This window comes from Scyliorhinus canicula, chromosome 1 (assembly GCF_902713615.1).
Source record: "Scyliorhinus canicula chromosome 1, sScyCan1.1, whole genome shotgun sequence".
In the NCBI taxonomy this organism is placed as follows: domain Eukaryota; kingdom Metazoa; phylum Chordata; class Chondrichthyes; order Carcharhiniformes; family Scyliorhinidae; genus Scyliorhinus; species Scyliorhinus canicula.
Window position 1 is genome coordinate 95,645,081 of NC_052146.1, and position 20,519 is coordinate 95,665,599.

Below are 20,519 nucleotides of genomic sequence, written 5' to 3' on the forward strand. Positions count from 1 at the left end.
TCCCCGTTATCGTTGGTTTCCAGATACCCCTCTATACCCCTATGTCTTCGCCCACATACTTCCTTCTCTGCCAGAAGCCCCACATCTAACCTCCACAGCGGGCGCTGATCCGTCCCCTCCCCCAGCTCCAGGTCCACCGAATGCGGAGCAAGGTCAGATATGGCTATCGCCGAATACTCCGCCCCCACCACTCTCGGGATTAGCCCCCTGCTGAGAGCAAAAAGGTCAATCCGGGAATAAGCCTTGTGGACATGGGAGAAAAAGGAGAACTCCCTACCCCCCGGCTTCAAAAACCTCCAAGGGTCTACCCCTCCCATCTGATCCATGAACCCCCTCAGCACCGAGGCCGCCGCCGGCCTCTTACCTGTCCTAGACTTCGAACGATCCAGAGCCGGATCCAACACGGTATTAAAGTCCCCTCCCAAGATCAAACCCCCCATCTCCAGGTCCAGGATCCGGCTCAACATTCACCGCATGAAGCCCGCATCGCCCCAGTTGGGGGCGTACAGATTGACCAGAACCAGCCGCTCCCCTTGAAGACTACCACTCACCATTACGTATCTACCTGCACTGTCCACCACCACATTCAACGCAACAAACGACAAGCTCTTGCCAACTAAGATCTCCACCCCTCGATTCTTCGCATCAAGCGCCGAGTGAAACATCTGCCCCACGCAGCCTCTTCTCAGCCTCACCTGATCCGCCACCTTAAGGTGCGTCTCCTGGAGCATGGCCACGTCCGCACCCAGCCCCTTCAGGTGCGTCAAGACCCGGGACCGCTTCACCGGTCCATTCAGCCCCCTCACGTTCCATGTGACCAGCCGAGTCTGGGGGGTCTTCCCCCTCCCTCTGCGTCCGTCAGCCATAGCTCTCCCTCGGCTCACCACGTGCCCGCAGAACCCCTCAGGCCCGTTCCCCACGGTGGCAGACCCCCCCCCCCTCAACCCCCCCTTCATCAGCAGTTCCCCTACGGCCTCTACAGCAGCAACCCGGTACCCCCCACTACTCCCCCCCACTAAACCCCCCCAACCTCCCCTAAGCTAGGGCCCCCCCTAGCTGCGTAACCCCGGCCATTGTACTTCCGTAAGTCAGCCGACTGCTGCTGACCCCGGCTGCTCCCGCCATCCCAACCCCCCCCCCCCCCCCCCCCCCCCCCCCCCCCCCCCGATGCAACGCAACCACCATTCCCCCCTCCCTGTGCCGGCCCCGCCCACTACTCCTCCAGCGCGGGAAGAAAACCCGCGCTTCCATCCCAAACCCCGCCCCCCCCCGACCCAACACGCGGGAAAAAGATGGCCACCTGACCCAGCGGGACCGCGAGCAGCTCCCCAACCCTCCACCAGTGAAAAAACAGTGAAAAAACGAAAAGGCACCCCAATTAATAAATAACAGCCCCAAAAAGCAAAAAAGCAGAACAGCGAAAAGGCAACATCAAACACAGCCAATAAAACAAAAGGATACCAAGGAGGACAGAGCCTCCGGACTATGTACATCATTCCCCAGCACCCCAGTCCTCAGTTCGAGTCCAACTTCTCTGCCTGGACAAAGGCCCAGGCCTCTACCGGAGAGTCAAAGTAGAGCTGGCGATCCTTGGAAGGGACCCAGAGGCGAGCCGGCTGTAACAGGCCAAACTTCACCCCCTTCCTGTGAAGCACTCCCTTCGCCCGATTGAAACCAGCCCTTCTCTTCGCCACCTCCGCGCTCCAGTCCTGATAGATCCTGATCTCTGCATTCTCCCACTTGCTGCTCCTTTCCTTCTTCGCCCATCTCAGCACGCACTCACGGTCAGCGAAGCGGTGAAAACGGACCAGCACCGCCCTAGGCGGCTCGTTCGGCCTGGGCTTCCTCAACAGCACTCGATGGGACCCCTCCAGCTCCAAGGGTCCTTGGAACGACCCCGCGCCCATTAACGAGTTCAGCATCACAACCGCGTAGGCCCCCAAATCCAAACCTTCCAGCCCCTCTGGGAGGCCCAGAATCCGCAGGTTCTTCCGACGGGAGCGGTTCTCCATCTCCTCCATCCTTGCCAGCCATTTCTTGTGAAGCGCCTCGTGCGAATCCACCTTCACTGCCAGGCCCAGGAGTTCGTCCTCGCTCTCCGAGGCCTTTTGCTGTAGCTTTCGGATCTCCGCACCCTGAGCCGTCTGAGTCGCCATGAGCATGAGCGAGGCCTTAAACGGCTCCAGGATCTCAGCTTTCAGCTCTCTGAAGCAGCGATGGAGCAGCTCCCGCTGCTCCTGCGCCCACTGCTGCCACGCTGCCGGTTCCCCACCCGCCGCCATCTTGCTTTTCCTGCCTCGCACCTTTCTCTGCTCCAAAGCCGAATTTTTGACCGCTCCGCTCCTGGTCCAGTCCATCCACCAGCAGATAACCACAGTGGATATGTTCCCACCCGGGGAAAAGTCCAACCAGCCCCGCTGCGGGCCCTTAAAAGAGCCCGAAAGACCAAAAATAGCGTGAGTTACCGAACGTGCGGCTTAGCTCCGCATCACCACAACCGGAAGCCCAGAGGGGGGGTAATTGATGAAGCAGCTGAAAATGGATGAGCCTCGGGTACCACCCTGAAAAATTTCTGCAGCATTGTCTCGGGACTGAAATGATTGACTTCCAACAACTACAACCATCTCTCTTTGTGCCAGGTATGACTCTAACCATTGGAGAATTTCCCCCGATTCCCACTGACTCCAGTTTTGCTGGGGCTCCATGATGTCACAGTCAGTCAAATGCTGCCTTGATGTCAAGGACAGCCATTCTCCCCTCACCTGGAAGTTCAGGCCTTTGTCCATGTTTGAACCAAGGCTTCAATGAGGTCAGGAACTGAGTGGCCCTGATGGAACCCAAACTGAGCGTCAGTGAGCAGGTTATTGCTGAGTAAGTGCCGCTTGATAGGGCTATTGATGACACCTTCCATCATTTGCAGAATGAAGAGCTGTTATATCTTTGAGTTTGCTGCAAAGAGAAAAGATCTGGAGGTGCCACACTCTGGATTCTTACAAACATTCACTCCCTCCACCACTGACACACACAGTGATGTGGAGATGCCGGCGTTGGACTGGGGTGAGCACAGTAAGAAGTCTTACAACACCAGGTTAAAGTCCAACAGGTTTGTTTCAAACACTAGCTTTCGGAGCGCAGCTCCTTCCTCAGGTGAATGGAGAGGCATGTTCCAGAAACATTTATATAGACAAAGTCAGAGATGCTGGACAATGCTTGGAATGCGAGCATTTGCAGGTAATCAAATCATTACAGATCCTGCCTGCGCTCCAAAAGCTTGTATTTGAAAAAAACCTGTTGGACTTTAACCTAGTGTTGTAAGACTTCTTACTGGACACACACAGTAACAGCCATGTGTACCATCTACAAGATTCATTGCAGTAACTTACCAAGCCTCTTTTGACAGCACCTTCTTAACCTGCGACCTCCATCACCTAGAATGATATGGACAGCCAACATGGGAACTACACCACCTGGGTGTTCCGCCCAAGCCACATACCATCCTGACTTGGAAATGTATTGCCGTTCTTTCACTGTTGCTGGGTCAAATTCCTGGGACACCTTCCTTAACAGCACTGTGGATGTAGCTGCCCCACATAGAACATAGAATTTACAGTGCAGAAGGAGGCTATTCGGCCCATTGAGTCTGCACCGGCCCTTGGAAAGAGCACCCCACTTAAGCCCCACACCTCCACCCTATGCCCGTAACCCCACCCAACCTTTTTGGACACCAAGGGCAATTTAGCATGGCCAACCCACCTAATGTGCACACCTTTGGACTGTAGGAGGAAACTGGAGCACCCGGAGGAAACCCACGCAGACACGGGGAGAACGTGCAAATTCCGCACAGTGTCCCAAGCCGGGAATCGAACCTGGGACCCTGGCACTGTGAAGCAACCGTGCTAACCACTATGCTACCGTGCTGCTGGATGTGGGTTTTGCATCAGACAGTTTGTGGTGCGTTGGAGAATGTGGGAACATCTGAAATGCAATCCAAAGGGTAAGGTTTTAAACACGGAAATTCATTTTCCAAACTTACTCTGATCTCATATGATTCATCAGTTGCACAGCATATTTTCTTCATCAGCAGCCTGTTTGCCTTTGTATAGTCAACAGTAATGTTTCCCAGAGTGTTCCTGTCTGCCATTCTTCATAAATACCCTTCCCAACTCTAAATCATATTGTCGGGCAGATGGGCCAAATGGCTTCCATCTGTGCCATATTATTGTCTGGTTGTGAGATCAGCCATGACCTAATTGAATGGTCTACCGCTCGTCCTTTGTCTGTTTACATTTCCATTTTCTCTTCCTATGATTTACTTCTATCCAGACGGTGCTGCCTGCCTGACTGTGGGTTGCATCATACTTCAAAATGATAATACAGAATGCGTGTTGGCTGGGGATTTTGCTGAACGTCATGGAGCCATGATATTTAAAAACCTCAATGAATGTCAGGCTTCTGGCTCTCTTACTCGGATCTGTGGTTCCAAATGTAAATTTCCCAGCTCACTCTGTCCCACTGGCACTGGAGAGCTACCTTTCCGTGGGGCAAACAAGCAGCAGCTGAATCTGGTGGCTCTGCCTCTGCCTGGAACCTGCAGGAAGCCGATGAAACGTAAAGATGGGGAATTCCATCAATGGCCTCCTGAGACCAGCTGTGTGACGTCTTCAAGCCACTTAATGCTGCTGCTTGTCTTGGTGAAAAATTGACCACAAGGGGAAGCTCTACTCATAAGGAGGACATCACAGAGTAACCTAGCAATACAGGAACTGCTTAGCAATAAAGGTCCAAGGTCTATCTCGCTTGCCTTCTCACTAATCACACAATACAGTAATTGGATTGCTGACCAGTCATCGTAATCAATCTCTATCAATTTGCCTACAACAGACCCAGACATGAGGAGTGAAAATCCCTAATGAACCTTGGGAACAAGGTGTCCAAAGCCACATTCCCCCCCCCCCCCCCCCCCCCCCCCAAGAATGCTTCACTCATCACATCTTAAATGGCCCAGATGTTGGATCCCAAAATGCTATTTTCTAATGTGAATTTAAGTGAATTAAATGAAGTACGAGCTGCTTCCACAATCTCTTTAGGGAGCCTGGTCCACAGACTGATCACTCGCACCTTGAAGTATTGGGTGGCATTCAGTTCCTGGGATTGGGATTCACTGCCCCCCGCCCCGCGCCACTGGTTGGAGGAGCAGTGGGAACCCCATGATATCTGTCTGGAAGGCCCAACATTATTCAAATGCAATTAGGTACTTAACTGGCCAGCGTCGGGCCTGCCACACTAGCAAAGCCCCGTATAGCAGAAAACCTATCCTTGGGCCCCAGTAAGGTTGAACTTTCACCCCAAGAGTTGCCAGCCTGCCAGTCAGTGTGACCGGAAGCAATGTCTATGGCCTTCACCTCTGATCATCATGGGATCCCTGAAGGCAGGTGAGTGTGACAGGATGGGGGTCATGGGGAGGGGGCCGTTGGTGAGAAGGGGAGATGGGGTTGCAGGCTTGGTAGGGAGTTCATATTCAGCAGCCCCAGATGCTGGGTCTCGCAGTTGAGTATTGAAAGTCTGTCAACGAGGGACCTCTTGTTAAACCGATGATAAACTCAAGTGTTTGCTGGGCAGCTTTCAAGAGGTGCAGGACAGTCCCACTAAATCCATCAGCCATCATTAAATCCTACTTGAATCTCCGATTCAGCCCTCATGGATAGATTAGTGGGTAAAGGAGTTGGAATGTGTTCTGTAAACACCGGGAACCTACTCATAAGATGCCAACCTGTGAGGAACAAAACTAAGACAGAAATATCAAGAAGTCAGCTGTGTAAGAAAATTGTCAATCAGGTTAAAGACATAAACCACAAGAACAAATGGGATTTATACAATGCCTCAATGTAGTAACAGTAAGAAGTCTTACAACACCAGGTTAAAGTCCAACAGGTTTGTTTCGAATCACTAGCTTTCGGAGCGCAGCTCCTTCCTCAGGTGAGGCACCTGTGGAAGGAGCAGTGCTCCGAAAGCTAGTGATTTGAAACAAACCTGTTGGACTTTAACCTGGTGTTGTAAGATTTTTACTGTGCCCACACCAATCCAATGCCGGCATCTCCACATCAATATAGTAAAGCATCCAATAGTGCACAACAAGAGCATAACGAGGCATTGAGTCACATGAGGAAATATTAGAACCGGTGATTATAAACTTGGTCAGAAAGGTCAGTTTCTAAAAGTATCTTAAGGGAGGAGAGAGCTCGTGGAGGGAGGAGAGAGCTCGAGGAAGGAGGGAATTTCAGCGCTTTGAGCCTCAGCAGCTGAAGGCACAGCCATGAATGGTAGGGCGAAGAAAACAGAAGATGTGCATGAAACCAGATTCGGAGGTGCACAGGGATCTTCGAGGTTTGTAGGGCTGGGAAGGTTACAGAGATTGCAAAGTCATGCTTCACAGTCAGCTCTTTGCAAACCAGCGTAAAGGTGTCAGGTGATGTATTGTAATCTCCTGCATATATCCAAGAAATGTCTGTATTTCTGGAGGTTCTGTCTGCGGATGGTAAGAGCGTGCCGACACATTTTACCTGGAAATTAACACAGAGGTTATTGGAAACACATAGCAGGTCATACAACATCTTAACAGAACAGGTAGGTTAACATTTCACCTGGAGTCCCACGTCAAAACATGTTTTGTTTTCATTCCTTTACTGCCCCACCCTCTGGTAATTCACTATTCACTCTGATTTCGAAATCAAAGCTGTCACGTGGATGAAATAGTTTCATCGGACAGGATTTACCGGCTGTTCACGCCAGTGGGAAATTCCGGTCACACACGGCGCACAGGTTCACAGGCGATGAGGGGTGCAGTCACCGGGAAATGCCATTGACAATGGTGGGTGGTCGGTAGAACTGGCTGGCGGGCTGCCACCGCTGCAGAAAAACACATTGCGGGGTGGGCGGTAAGGATCAGTTCATGTTTTTCTCCTTTACCCCTTTCACCAAACAGCACTTCAGTGAGGAAAGAAAGAAAGAAGAATCCATTTCTCTCACACCCTACACAAGCTCAGGATGTCACGAAACCCATTTCAGCCAATGAACTGGCGTCACTGTAGGAATGTAAGAGTGTGATGATGTATTAATAAATATAATGGTTTATACAATGGATTTATATACCTTGTTGAACTTCTCTGAAATATCTCAAAATAGTGCAAAGAATTACAAAAGAAATTAAGGAAAAAGATTGAGGGGGGTTTTGATCAAGGTGTTTAAAATATTGAAAAGGATTTGATAGGGTCCGCGCAGAGGAATAGTTTCCTTACTTGGGAAAGCGCAAGAGAAAGGAGCCATTTTTATTCAGCTGTTCAAGGTTGAAATCAGAAAGATTGTATGATATACCTCCGTGCCGGTAAATAGTTAAACCTCATTGTACTTTCCAATAAACCTCTTTGTTATATAAGAAGCCTACCCAATGATACCTCACTCTATTATAATGCCTTTATATCATTATAACATACACAAGAGCCAGTGTCAATCCCGCCCCTGCCGTGGCCCGAATTCTCCGCCACCCGGGAATCGGTGGGGGCGGGAATCGTGCCGCACCAGTCGGCGGACCCCACGCGGAGATTCTCCGGCCCGCGATGGGCAGACGTCCCGTCGCTGACAGGCCTTTCCCGCCGGCGGGAATCAAAGCACGCCTGGTGCCGGTGGGATTGGTGGCGCGGGCGGGCGCTGGGGTCCTGGGGGGGGGGGGCTGTGGAGCGATCTGGCACCGGGGGGGGGGGCCACGGTGGCCTGGTCCGCGATAGGGGCCCACCGAACGGTGGGCGGGCCTGTGCCGTGGGGGCACTCTTTTTCTTCCGCCCCCGCCATGGTGAAGAAACCCCCTCCCTGCACATGCGACGGTATGACGTCAGCAGCCACTGACGCACCGGCACATGCGCGGACTTCCGCCGGCCAGCGAAGGCCTTTCGGCCCCGGCTGGAGGGGCGCCAAAGGCCGTTCGCGCCAGCCGGCGGATTGGGAGCCACTCCGGCGCGGGCCTCACCCCTAAAGGTGCAGAGAATTCTGAACCTTTTGGGGAGGCCCAACTCCGGAGTGGTTCACACCACTCTGTCCCGCCGGGACCCCCCGCCCTGCCGGGTAGGGGAGAATCCCGGCCGAGCTCTTTTTATCCGAAATTGGGTGTAACTTTGACAGAAAGGTGAAGTTGAAGGTCGGAGGAGAAGTTCAACCCAGGAGTGGTATGTCCGCTGGTTACCAAACCCCGGCAGAAGACAGTGAAAGACCTGGCCAACGAATTGGAAGGGACCTGTGGCGCTGCAGCCAGTGGATGGATAGCTGAGGGGGAAGGGCTTGTGCAAGTTGGAAAACCCGAGATAAGCAGTTAATGGCTTTCATCAAGGAAGAGTTCCGGCAGCAGAGGAAGGAGACGCAGGAGGATTGCTCGAAGGCCATCGAAGTGGCCATGGCATCCCTCAAGGGCTCGATGGAGAGGGTGGGGAATGCCTGGATGCACAAGCATCCGAGAGATTGAGAGGGTGATTACGGACCACAGCAATCGGGGGGGGGGGGGGGCGGGGGGGGGGGGGTGGCAATGGAGTCAGAGGTGGGTCCCTTAGGAGATCTTTGCAATGCGTTGAGAGCAAAGGCGGAGGAGCGGAAAAATAGATCAAGAAGACAGAACCTGCGGATAGTGGGCCTGCCCCTCTGACTGCTGTCTTGCCTGGGGGTTCCTGCCTCTACCTGATGTGCATCATCAGCAGTGTGGTGCTCGCCAGATTGTGCCCCCGAAACCTGTCCACTAACATGTCACCGCGGTGTGTGTATCTGCGCTGGTGGGTGTGGGAATGACAGCTGTGCAGCGACTATAACGGTTGCATCCTCAGAGCTCTCTTCTGAGGTGGTCTCAAGGGAGGCTGGAGAGGGGACCAACGGGATGAGCCGACGCCGTTGGCTGGAGGGCCTGCGGGAGAATGGACATGTGGTCAGTGGGAGGGATGGGTCAGTCAGTAAGGCAATCACTACTCACATTTGACAGGTCCCGCAGGTGGGGCCCTGTGCTCCCTCACCTCTGCGGTGTCTGCCAGCCTCCGCGTAGGTGACTGATCTGTCCTCGGCCACACCAGTCACCTCCAGGGCACGCTTCTCAAAGGAGGGGAGGATTCTTAAGTCCAGCACCTCTGCTCCAGACTGGGCCTTTTCCTGCCGATAATGGAAGAGCTTTTCCTGAGGAGAAACAGAGAGGACATTGCTAGCCACATGCGTGGTTCACAGAGTGGGAAGGGGTGTGGAGGGAGAGTTGGGGGGTTTGAACGCGGAGGAGGGGGTGGAGCTAAGGTTTGGGGAGTTGAAGGGGGAGGGAGTGGAGGGAAAGTTGGATTTTGCATGGGGAGTTGGGGGGGCGGATGCTCCCCTGCGGGGGTTGGGGGCATTAGCATCTATTCACTCGTGCTGTCTGGTGTAGGTCGTTGACCTTTCTTTGGCACTGGAGGTCAGTCTTCCTGGTGACACTCCGGTGCTCACAGTGTCTGCCACCTTGTCTCAGGCAGAACTGCTGCCCGATGGCTCATCCTCCAGGACCCTTGGGGGAACAGGACATCCTTCATAGTCTCCATTGCGTCTCGGAGCCTCCCCAGGTCAGCGTCCCTGAATCTTGGGGCTGGTCTCCTGGGTGCCATTGTTGCCAGCGGGCTGGGGTTGGCTAAGCAAGTGCAGCATAAGTGTTGCTGGACCATGTTGGCGGAGGTGCTGGTGGGCTCGGTCCCGGCGAATCAGCTGGCGAGCCTTCATTTGTGGCGAGAGTCCCGTGAAGCCTCGTTAAGTGGACCAATTAACGCTGAATTGCGTTGCCGGCCTCACTGGGCGGTGCGCCGGGAAGCCCGTGGCAATTCCCGCTCACTACCACACTTAGAATTCTTTCTGGAGAATCGCACCCTATGTAGGTGACAGTCAGTCATCTGTATTGGCCAATTAATGGTCAGAAAGTGGATCGCCTAACGGCAGGCTCCAACAGGAAACCCTCCAACTGAAACATTAACAGACGCCCGAAATACATGAGAGAAAACCCCTCCCCCACCCCAAAATGAAGACATCCTTTCTCCAACATCTTCACTTTTAAAATAAAAGTAACTCCTTTGCAACTGGGCCATGTTGTGAGCAGAGCGTCTCTATGGGGCAGCCTATAGCTGCTGCCGCACCCATGCAGACAGCGACAGTCTCTAAACCTGCCTGGAGCACTGGCCTCCAGATAGCTAAACGGCCCCCCTTCCCTCCACCCTGAAAACCAACTGTACACCCCAGTTTCCTTGCAACAATTCACCTTCCAATCCCAAGATCTCTATCACCTAGGCAGCAGATACATTTTTTAATGTATTTTATTACAAATTTTATTACAAACATGTATCAAAACAGGTTCCAATGAATAAACACCCCTGGAATCATACTTCCCAGCAATCAACTATACAGTCTGTACAAATTTTTCCCCTTTTTCACCCCCCCTCCCCCGTGATGGACAGCCCCTCAAACATGGTCACAAACATCCCCAACTTTCCTCAAACCCCACTAAAGAGCCCCTTAACTCATACTTTATCTTCTCTAATCGCAGGAAGTCGTACAGGTCACCCAACCATGCTACTACCCCCAGTGGCGATGCCGACCGCCACTCCAGCAAAATTCGCCACCATGCAATCAGAGAGGTGAAGGTCAAGACATGGGCCTTCCTCCTCTCCATGAGCTCCGGCTTCTCTGAAACCCCAAAACTCGCCACCAAAGGGTCCGGGTCCACTCCCTCCACCACTATCTTGGCTCAGACAGCGAACACTCCCGCCTAGAATCTTCCCAATTTTTCGCAACATCAAAACATGTGCGCATGATTCGCTGGCCCCCGCCCACACCTCTCACATTCATTTGCTACCCCCTAAAAGAACCCACTCATTCTCGGCCGAGTAATATGTACCCTGTGCACCACCTTAAACTGTATCAGGCTCATCCTTGCACAAGAGGAGGTCCGGTTTACCCTTCGCAGTGCCTCACTCCATACTCCCCAATTGATCTCAATTCCCAACTCCGCTTCCCATTTCTCCTTGATCTTCACCACCCGCTGGCCTCCTTGCTCCCACAGCCACTTGTATATATCCCCAATTCCTCCCTCCCCTTCCACATCCAGAAGCAGCAGTCGCTCCAGCAGAGTGTATCCCGGCAACCTAGGAAGCCCCCTCCAGACATTTCGCGCAAAGTCCCTAACCTGCAGATACCTTTCACAACCTCTGGATGTTCCTAAATGTGAAGTACTTTTGAAGTGTAGTGTGTTGTAATGTAGGAAATGCAGATTTGGGGGCAGCAGGGTAGCGTTGTGGATAGCACAATCGCTTCACAGCTCCAGGATCCCAGGTTCGATTCCTGCTTGCGTCACTGTCTGTGTGGAGTCTGCACATCCTCCCCGTGTGTGCGTGGGTTTCCTCCGGGTGCTCTGGTTTCCTCCCACAGTCCAAAGACGTGCAGGTTAGGTGGATTGGCCATGATAAATTGCCCTTAGTGTCCAAAATTGCCCTTAGTGTTGGGTGGGGTTACTGGGTTATGGGGATAGGGTGGAGGTGTTAACCTTGGGTGGGGTGCTCTTTCCAGGAGCCGGTGCAGACTCAATGGGCTGAATGGCCTCCTTCTGCACTGTAAATTCTATGATAATTACCTATGATAAAAGCCAATTTGTGCACAGCAAGCTCCCACAAATGGCAATGTGATAATGACCAGATAATCTGTATTTGTGATGTTGGTTGAGGAAGAAACATTGAACAGGTCACCACTGTTGATTTTTAAAAAATAGTGCCATGGGATCTTTCACACTCACCTGAGAGGGATGATGGGTCCACAGTTTAACATCTCATCCAAAGGTTGACACCCCTGATAGTGCAGCACTCCCCATGTTGTGTTAGTGTATATTTAAAACTCCAGAGTGGAACTTGAAGCCAATGACCTTCTGGCCCAGAGATTTCTACCAACTGTGCCAGGCTGACAATACAGAAATGACTTTATGTACTTCTCATATAGTCAGATAATTATTAAAGGGAGCTTGGTTAGCTCAGTTGGTTGGGCAGCTAGTTTGTGATGCTGAGAGATGCCAACAGATGTGGTGCCAGGTCTGTCGCAAATTCCTTATAAAATTCCGCCAGGTACCCATCCGGCCCAGGGGCCCTCCTCGACTTCATACCCCTGATACTATCCAGCACCTCCCTCAGCCCCAGGGGCTAATCCAATGCCTGCCTATTTGCTTCCTCCACCTGGGGAAATTTCAACTTGTCCAGAAACCACCCCATGTCCCCTCCTCTCCCGGGTGGAGGAAATACTAAAAGAAATTCTACTAAAGAAATATAAACCTGAATTTTCTTACTCAAAAGAAAATTAATCTTATTCAACTTTTCCTGGTGCAGGGTTTTAGTATTCAGGGCTGTATAGCGAGAAATAATCATCACCCTCACCCTTGATTTTCTATAAAATTCACTCATTGAGTAAATCAACCCTTAAAGTAGGCTGTGTTGTACAAACTAACAACTGGAAATGACAATTAAGTACAAGCTCCCCACACCACCCTCCCCAGTAAATAAAAGATGAGCAGGTCATTATATATTCTGGATGGTGATCTTAAAAATAATTGAGTCAAGCTGAAGAGAGTCAATTAATCCAGTGATTTAATAATAATCTCTTGGAAATCAGAATTTCACAACGCATTAGTTCAAGGACTAATCCAAAGGATGCAAGGTGGAGGTTCTGAGCACAGTGTGATGAACTCTGATACCCACCTTAATTGGCAGTCAGGGATCGGGAGTTTGGAGGCCAGGAACTACACTCCCCAGCAGACCTCGAGCCTCCTACGCCAGCCAGGAGATGGCAGCACACATGCAGTTTGTTTATTTCACACAAGCACTAGCCAGGAAAGGTCCGGACATACGCAGTTAGTGGTTTTCACATTCTTTAGGCCAGGAACCAGCCCTGTGCTCACGTGCAGATGAAACAGAAGAGGAAAAGTAAAACAGCGTGAAATGGCAGGTCAGGTGGCCTGAGTTGTGTTGGCATTGGGCTGAAGGTCTCCCAGGTAGCAAGACACGGGGAGGGGGACAGGGATACATTCCTGAACTAAGAAGGTCCCAAACCATGTCCCAAACCTGTGCTGCGGGCTGTTATGGCATGGGTACCCTTTTTGATGTGGAGATGCCAGCGTTGGACTGGGGTGAGCACAGTAAGAAGTCTTACAACACCAGGTTAAAGTCCAACAGGTTTGTTTCAAACACGAGCTTGTTGGACTTTAACCTGGTGTTGTAAGACTTCTCACTGTACCCTTTTTGAAGCAGTGGCATTCTGCTTGGCATGGCCACTGAAAGTGTGTTTGCAAGGTGAAACACGAATGTACTCAGAGATCCAGAGGAAAGGAATCTCACAAAGCGAGGTGGAAACCATGGAGGTGGATTCTTGCTGAAGCCATTCAAGTGACGATTGAATAAAATTCCAAGATGAGCTCTTTGAAATGGAATTTGGAAACCCTTGTGAGAAAGATAGAGTTTTGATGATACCGATTATCCCACGATATGGCCCTATCTATGTGGGTTGTTGAGAGATCCATAGAATCTTGCTTGGTCACACTGACATTTACTTTGGAGTGTCTGACCACAGTTTGCCAGATGATACACATGTATTGCAAACTTACCCTAAATATTAGAGTACAAGATAGACATGGTAAATTGCTTTACCTTTCTGAAAATCTATGTATCTGTAAAGGTATAGCTGGGGTGGAGGAACAATGCATATTTGAAATATTTTCTTGTGTTTGTTTGGGATTTTTCCAACCTTGTTTAACTCCTTGTTTGATAATTTTTTTATTCTGCAGTGTGCCTATAATGGACACTGCCTCTCTACCTCTCTCTACTTCTTGAAGAAACTCCTTGTGGCCAAGCTTTGATCACTTTCCCTAATATCTCCTTATGTGACTCAGTGTCAAGTATCTCTTCCTAATGCTCCTGTGAAGCTCTTTGTGGCGTCTTATTACCTTAAACGCACTAGATAAGTTTTTTAAAAATAAATCTTTTGGGTTGCAGGGGCAAAACCCACGCAGACACGAGGAGAATGTGCAAACTCCACACAGACAGAGACCCAGGGCCGGGATTCGAACCTGGGACCTCAGCGCCGTAGGCACTGTGCCACCGTGCTGCCCCAGGCACTATATAAGTTAAAGCAGTTGTTCTGTTTATAGTTACACTGATAATTGTATTCCACACAAATTATAGGTGAAACAAAGTGTGTTGCAAATATTCATTAAAAACTTGTCCTTCATTTAATTCCAGATTACAATCAGTCTGTAAACAGCTTCATAGCAAGAACGTGACAGCTAAAAGTGTGGGATTTTTCTGAACTAACAAGCAATTCTAATATAGGTATGTTGTCTGATTGAAATCAATAAGGGGTCCACTTGGAAGAAGTTTGATTGACCAGGATACAATGAGCCAGTTAATTAGTGCACTCTTCTGAAAGGCATCGAACAACATCATAACAGGAAACACTGTTAAAGACTGAAATTAAAGGATCTTGACAAATACATGGATAGGATGGAAATAGAGGGATACGGCCCCGGAAGTATAGAAGATTTTAGTTTAGGCGGGCAGCATGGTTGGCGCAGGCTTGGAGGGCCAAAGGGCCTGTTCGTGTTCTGTATGTTTCTTTGTTCTTTGATTATAGGTGCGATCTAATGGGAGAAACACTAAGTGCGGTACCAAGCGTGAGTTAGAACATAGAACATAGAACAGTACAGCACAGAACAGGCCCTTCGGCCCTCGATGTTGTGCCGAGCAATGATCACCCTACTTAAACCCACGTAACCCGTATACCCGTAACCCAACAATCCCCCCATTAACCTTACACTACGGGCAATTTAGCATGGCCAATCCACCTAACCCGCACATCTTTGGACTGTGGGAGGAAACCGGAGCACCCGGAGGAAACCCACGCACACACGGGGAGGACGTGCAGACTCCACACAGACAGTGACCCAGCCGGGAATCGAACCTGGGACCCTGGAGCTGTGAAGCATTGATGCTAACCACCATGCTACCGTGAGGCCGGGTGTTTCCTGACGGCCAACCCAGCGAGACTGCGACCGGTATCCAACGTCAATTAGGGCATGGTAATGATCCCCCCCGGTCGCCATGGCGGCAATGGCTGTCCCGCCACCTGGACCACGTCCGACAACACCCCGCTAACGAGGGGGAGTAGCACATAAACCGCTCCCTCCGAGCAAACCCCAGACAGCACGTAGCCATTACCCCGCACAGACCAGCTCCATTGTGGGCGCCACCGGAGCAAATGAGGCATCGGTACCGCATTTTGAGCAGTTGGATGCACCGCTCAATGATAGCACAGGTGACAACATGGGCCTCGTTCTAGCAGGTCTCTGCAGCAGTCTCTGGCCTCCATATGGGCATCACGGCCAGGACATCAGTGGGTATCCCTCATCCCCAAAAGCCAACCCATCATCCTGGGGTGGTCCACAAAGATGCTGGGAATCTCCAAGTGTCCCAGGGTGTAGCTGTAAGGGAGTGGAGGCAGACCAGGAGGGAGCAAGTTTGAAAATGGTGGGTAGTTGGGGGTAAAGATTTATTGAGAGGGAGGACAGAAAGGGTCGAAATGTGGAATATCAGCACAATTGAAAATAAGGTGCCATTTTTTAACATGGTTAATTAATATTATTAAAGTTCACTTATGCAATATTACACTAGAATTTCCATAATTTATGTTGAATGATTAATGAGATACAGCAACACCTAATTTAATTAAAACATCCAAAAACGAAAGGTTTTGCTTTGACAACAATTGTCAGTTTTGACCAATTGGAAACAATCTTGTAGACGGTGACATCACACGGTATGTTAGTGTGAATACCAAGCTGTCTCCTTTACATCTTCCCCTGGAGAAATATTCGGACGCAATTGCTAACATTCAGTATCTCCACTTGATGGGAGCAGTAGGCCAAAGAGCTGTTCATTATTGAACCATGATTAGGGAATCATTACGCCACAGAAGGAGGTCATTCAACCCAATGTACTGAGTTGTGCCAGCTCTTTGAAGCAATCGCCTGTGGTTACACTGGAATATACATTTAGTGCAAAGTCACCCTAATGAAAATGAAAAAGGCCACATTGTAGCACTTGTTTTATGAAAATAATGGAGGAAGGTTTATTTTTATTCAACTTGGCTTTAAGTTTTTATTTTGCATTTTCTCTTCTAGTTTCCAGTTGTTGATTGGTTACAGTTCCACAGGAACTAAATGCTCTCTGGTAATGAGCATTATTGCCATTCTTTGTGTACAAATTTAAGTGCCTATGTATGTGTGCATATTATGCAACTAGATCCTGTACTAACAGTCAACTTATCAGGTGTAGCCTTGACTTTGTACCCAGCATATAATGGGTAGTAGGGTATCTTGTTTTGCATCACACACAAATGCTAGACGTCACCCTCTACATACATACTCACACACCATACACACAAAAATGATATACGCGTTCCCCATACAGCACACACAGAAATGATAGCCACCCACCCCACCATCCTACACACGCGCACGCACAAATTATAGATGCCTCCTTCTCTTACTCAAGCTTTACTGCAAAGACTGCCAGGCAATTTGGAGTCAGAGTCCAAACTCAACTGTAATATGTCTCAATACACCAGGTTAAAGTTCAACAGGTTTATTTGAAATCACAAGCTTTCAATGCGCTGCTCCTTCATCAGGTGAAGTCACTTTTCAAATAAACCTGTTGGACTTTAACCTGGTGTTGTGAGACTTCTTACAATGCCTACTACAGTCTAGTGCCAGCATCTCCACATCAAACTTAACTCTTTCCTGCAAACCACACCCAGTCAGATATCCCATTGACACTGACTATCAGTGTAAAGATGTGGAGATGCCTGTGTTGGACTGGGGTGAGCACAGTAAGAAGTCTTTTTTTTAAATTTAGAGTACCCAATGATTTTTTCCAATTAAGGGGCAATTTGTAGCGTGGCCAATCCACCTATGCTGCACATCTTTTGGGTTGTGGGGTTGAAACCCATGCAGACACGGGGAGAATGTGCAAAGTCCTCACAGACAGTGACCCAGGGCCGGGATTCGAACCACTGTGCCACCGTGCTGCCCGTAAGAAGTCTTACAACACCAGGTTAAAGTCCAACAGGTTTGTTTCGAATCACTAGCTTTCAGAGCACTGCTCCTTCCTCAGGTGAATGAAGAGGTGGTTCCAAAAACATATATATAGACAGAATCAAAGATGCAAGATGGCAGCAGGGTAGCATGGTGGTTAGCATAAATGCTTCACAGCTCCAGGGTCCCAGGTTCGATTCCCGGCTGGGTCACTGTCTGTGTGGAGTCTGCACGTCCTCCCCCTGTGTGCGTGGGTTTCCTCCGGGTGCTCCGGTTTCCTCCCACAGTCCAAAGATGTGCGGGTTAGGTGGATTGGTCATGCTAAATTGCCCGTAGTGTCCTAATAAAAGTAAGGTTAAGGGGGGGGTTGTTGGGTTACGGGTATAGGGTGGATATGTGGGTTTGAGTAGAGTGATCGTGGCTCGGCACAACATTGAGGGCCGAAGGGCCTGTTCTGTGCTGTACTGTTCTATGTTCTATACTTTGAATGCAAGTCTTTGCAGGAGCAACTGGAGTGAGGGATAATCGCAGTTTAAAGAGGATTGTCTCAAGGACAGTTGGTAGGATTTTGCAAGCCCAGGCCAGATTGTGGGGGTGAATGTAATGCGACATAAATCCATGTTGAGTCCCAGTTGCTGACCCAGGGGCTGTTTAACACAGGGATAAATCGCTGGCTTTGTAAGCAGACCAGGCAGGCCAGCAGCACGGTTCAATTCTCGTACCAGCCTCCCGAACAGGCGCCGGAATGTGGCAACTAGGGTCTTTTCACAGTAACTTCATTTGAAGCCTACTTGTGACAATAAGCGATTTTCATTTTCAGTTGAGGCCATACTCATGTGTGTGGAACTTGGCTATAAGTTTCTGCTCGGCGATTCTGCATTGTCACACGTCCTGAAGGCCGCCTTGGAGAATGCTTACCCGGAGATCAGTGACTAAATGCCCTTGACTGCTGAAGTTTTCCCCGACGGGAAGGGAACATTCCTGCCTAGTGATTGTTGCTCGATGTCTGTTCATCCGTTGTCGCTGTGTCTGCATGGTCTCGCCAATGTACCATGCTTCGGGACATCCTTTCCTGAAGCGTATGAGGCAGACAACGTTGGCCGAGTCGCACGCGTTTGTACCACGTACCTGGTGGGTGGTGTTCTCACGTGTAATGGTGGTATCCATGTCGATGATCTGGCATGTCTTGCAAAGATTGCCATTGTAAGAAGTCTTACAACACCAGGTTAAAGTCCAACAGGTTTGTTTCAAACACTAGCTTTCGGAGCACTGCTCCTTCCTCAGGTGAATCAGGTAGACTTTAACCTGGTGTTGTAAAACTTCTTATTGTGCTCACCCCAGTCCAACGCCGGCATCTCCACATCAAAGATTGCCATGGCAGGGTTGTGTGGTATCAGTGTAACAGGTGAAACATTGGGCAGTATAGCACTACAAAAATCTAACGTGACACTTCCAGTGTTCCAGTGAAACCCAGCACAAACTGGAGGAACAGCATCTCATCTTCCAATTAGGAAGGTTACAGCCTTCTGGACTTAACATTGAGTTCAATAACTTCAGACTGTGAACTCTCTCCTCCACCTTCACCCCATTTTTGTTCCCATTCATTTATTTTCATTTCTTCCATTGATCTGTTTTCCCCTGACTATTATCCAGCCCCCCTCCCCCCACCCCACTTGGGCCAATTGTCCTAGTTGCCCTTTAACACACCGCTCACCTTTATTCTGCCATTCACACATTCTAATTTCTTTATGTACCACTGTCAGCTCTCTGCTTAGCCTTAATCACCTCCATTTGCATTCCTTTTATCTTTCTGTTCACGACAACTTTGTCAATCGCCACCTTTTGCTGGCCCCCTATTCAGCAGCCCCACTGCTCCATGCCACAGCGCCCCCACCCCACTATAGTATAAATCTGGCCCCATTTCCGTTTTCTCTACCTTTGACAAAGAGTCATCCAGACTCCATAGATGCTGCCAGCATTTTCTGTTTCTGTTTTCAGTATCTGCTGTAATGTGCTTTTAATTTCCAGTTCAACCTCCCACCCGAAAGGTGGGCCAGCTCTTCTGTTGCTGTAAATGTTGATGCGTCTGCTGCTGTTCTGCTTCAGAACCATGTCCTGACAAGTCTACAGGTGCTGTAATTGCCTGGGAATTTTAAACGTCTGATTAGTAGATTTGCACTGCCCTGAGCCCTCCATGAATGCCTCTTACACTGATCTCACTGTAGGAGACTTAGGCTAGATACGCGTTAATGACCCAGACACTTACTTTAGAATCGTTACACTGGTTAATCTCTAGTTTAACCCAGTGATTAACAGCATGACTGCACGCACCCTCAATCATACCCCTACCAACCTGACTGTCCACTACCCCCACCGACCATCTGACCACTAGCTCACCTATTCACACATTCACCCATCCACTCACAACCCACAGAAACCGATGAGATCAGTAAACATTTACCTGATTAAAAGATCCCATGGCACTATTTCAAAGATATGGCGAGTTATTCCTGGTGTCCTGGCCAACATTTATCCCTCAACCAACGACATTAAAAACAGATTATTTGGCTTGCTTTGTGCAAACAGACTGCCCATTCCTATATCGCAACTGTAACACTGAAAATGTGCTTCATTGGTATGTCCTGAATGTGGGAACAGAGACATATAAATGTAAGTCTCTCTTTTTCTCAAAGCATGTGTGATTAGAAGACATGGAAGAAGATTGGATTTGTTTATTGTCACGTGTACCGAGGTATTGTGCAAAGTATTTTTCTGTGAGCAGCTCAAACAGATCATTTAGTACATGAAAATAAAAGAAAATAAAAAGAAAATACATAATAGAGTAACACAAGGTACACAAAGTAAATACATAGACACCGGCATCGGATGAAGCATACAGGGGTGTAGTATTAATCAGGTCAGTCCATAAGAGGGTCGTTTAGGAGTCTGGTAACAGCGGGGAAGAAGCTGTTTTTGAGTCTGTTCGTGCATGTTCTCAGACTTTTGTATCTCCTGCCCGATGGAAGAAGTTGGAAATGTGAGCAAGCCGGGTGGGCGGGGTCTTTGATTATGCTGCCCGCTTTCCCCAGGCAACGGGAGGTGTAGATAAAATCAATGGATGGCAAGCAGGTTTGTGTGATGGACTGGCCTATGTTCACAACTCATATTTATTCTTTTATGGAATATGGGCATCACTGGCAATGACAACAATTGTTGCCCACCCCTAACTGCCCTTGAGAAGGTGGTGGTGAGACACTTTCTTGATGAACTGCAGTCCCTGTGGGGTAGATACAGAGCTAGTGGTTTGGTACAACTGAATGGCTTATTAGTCCATTTCAGAGACAGTTAAGAGTCAACCACATTA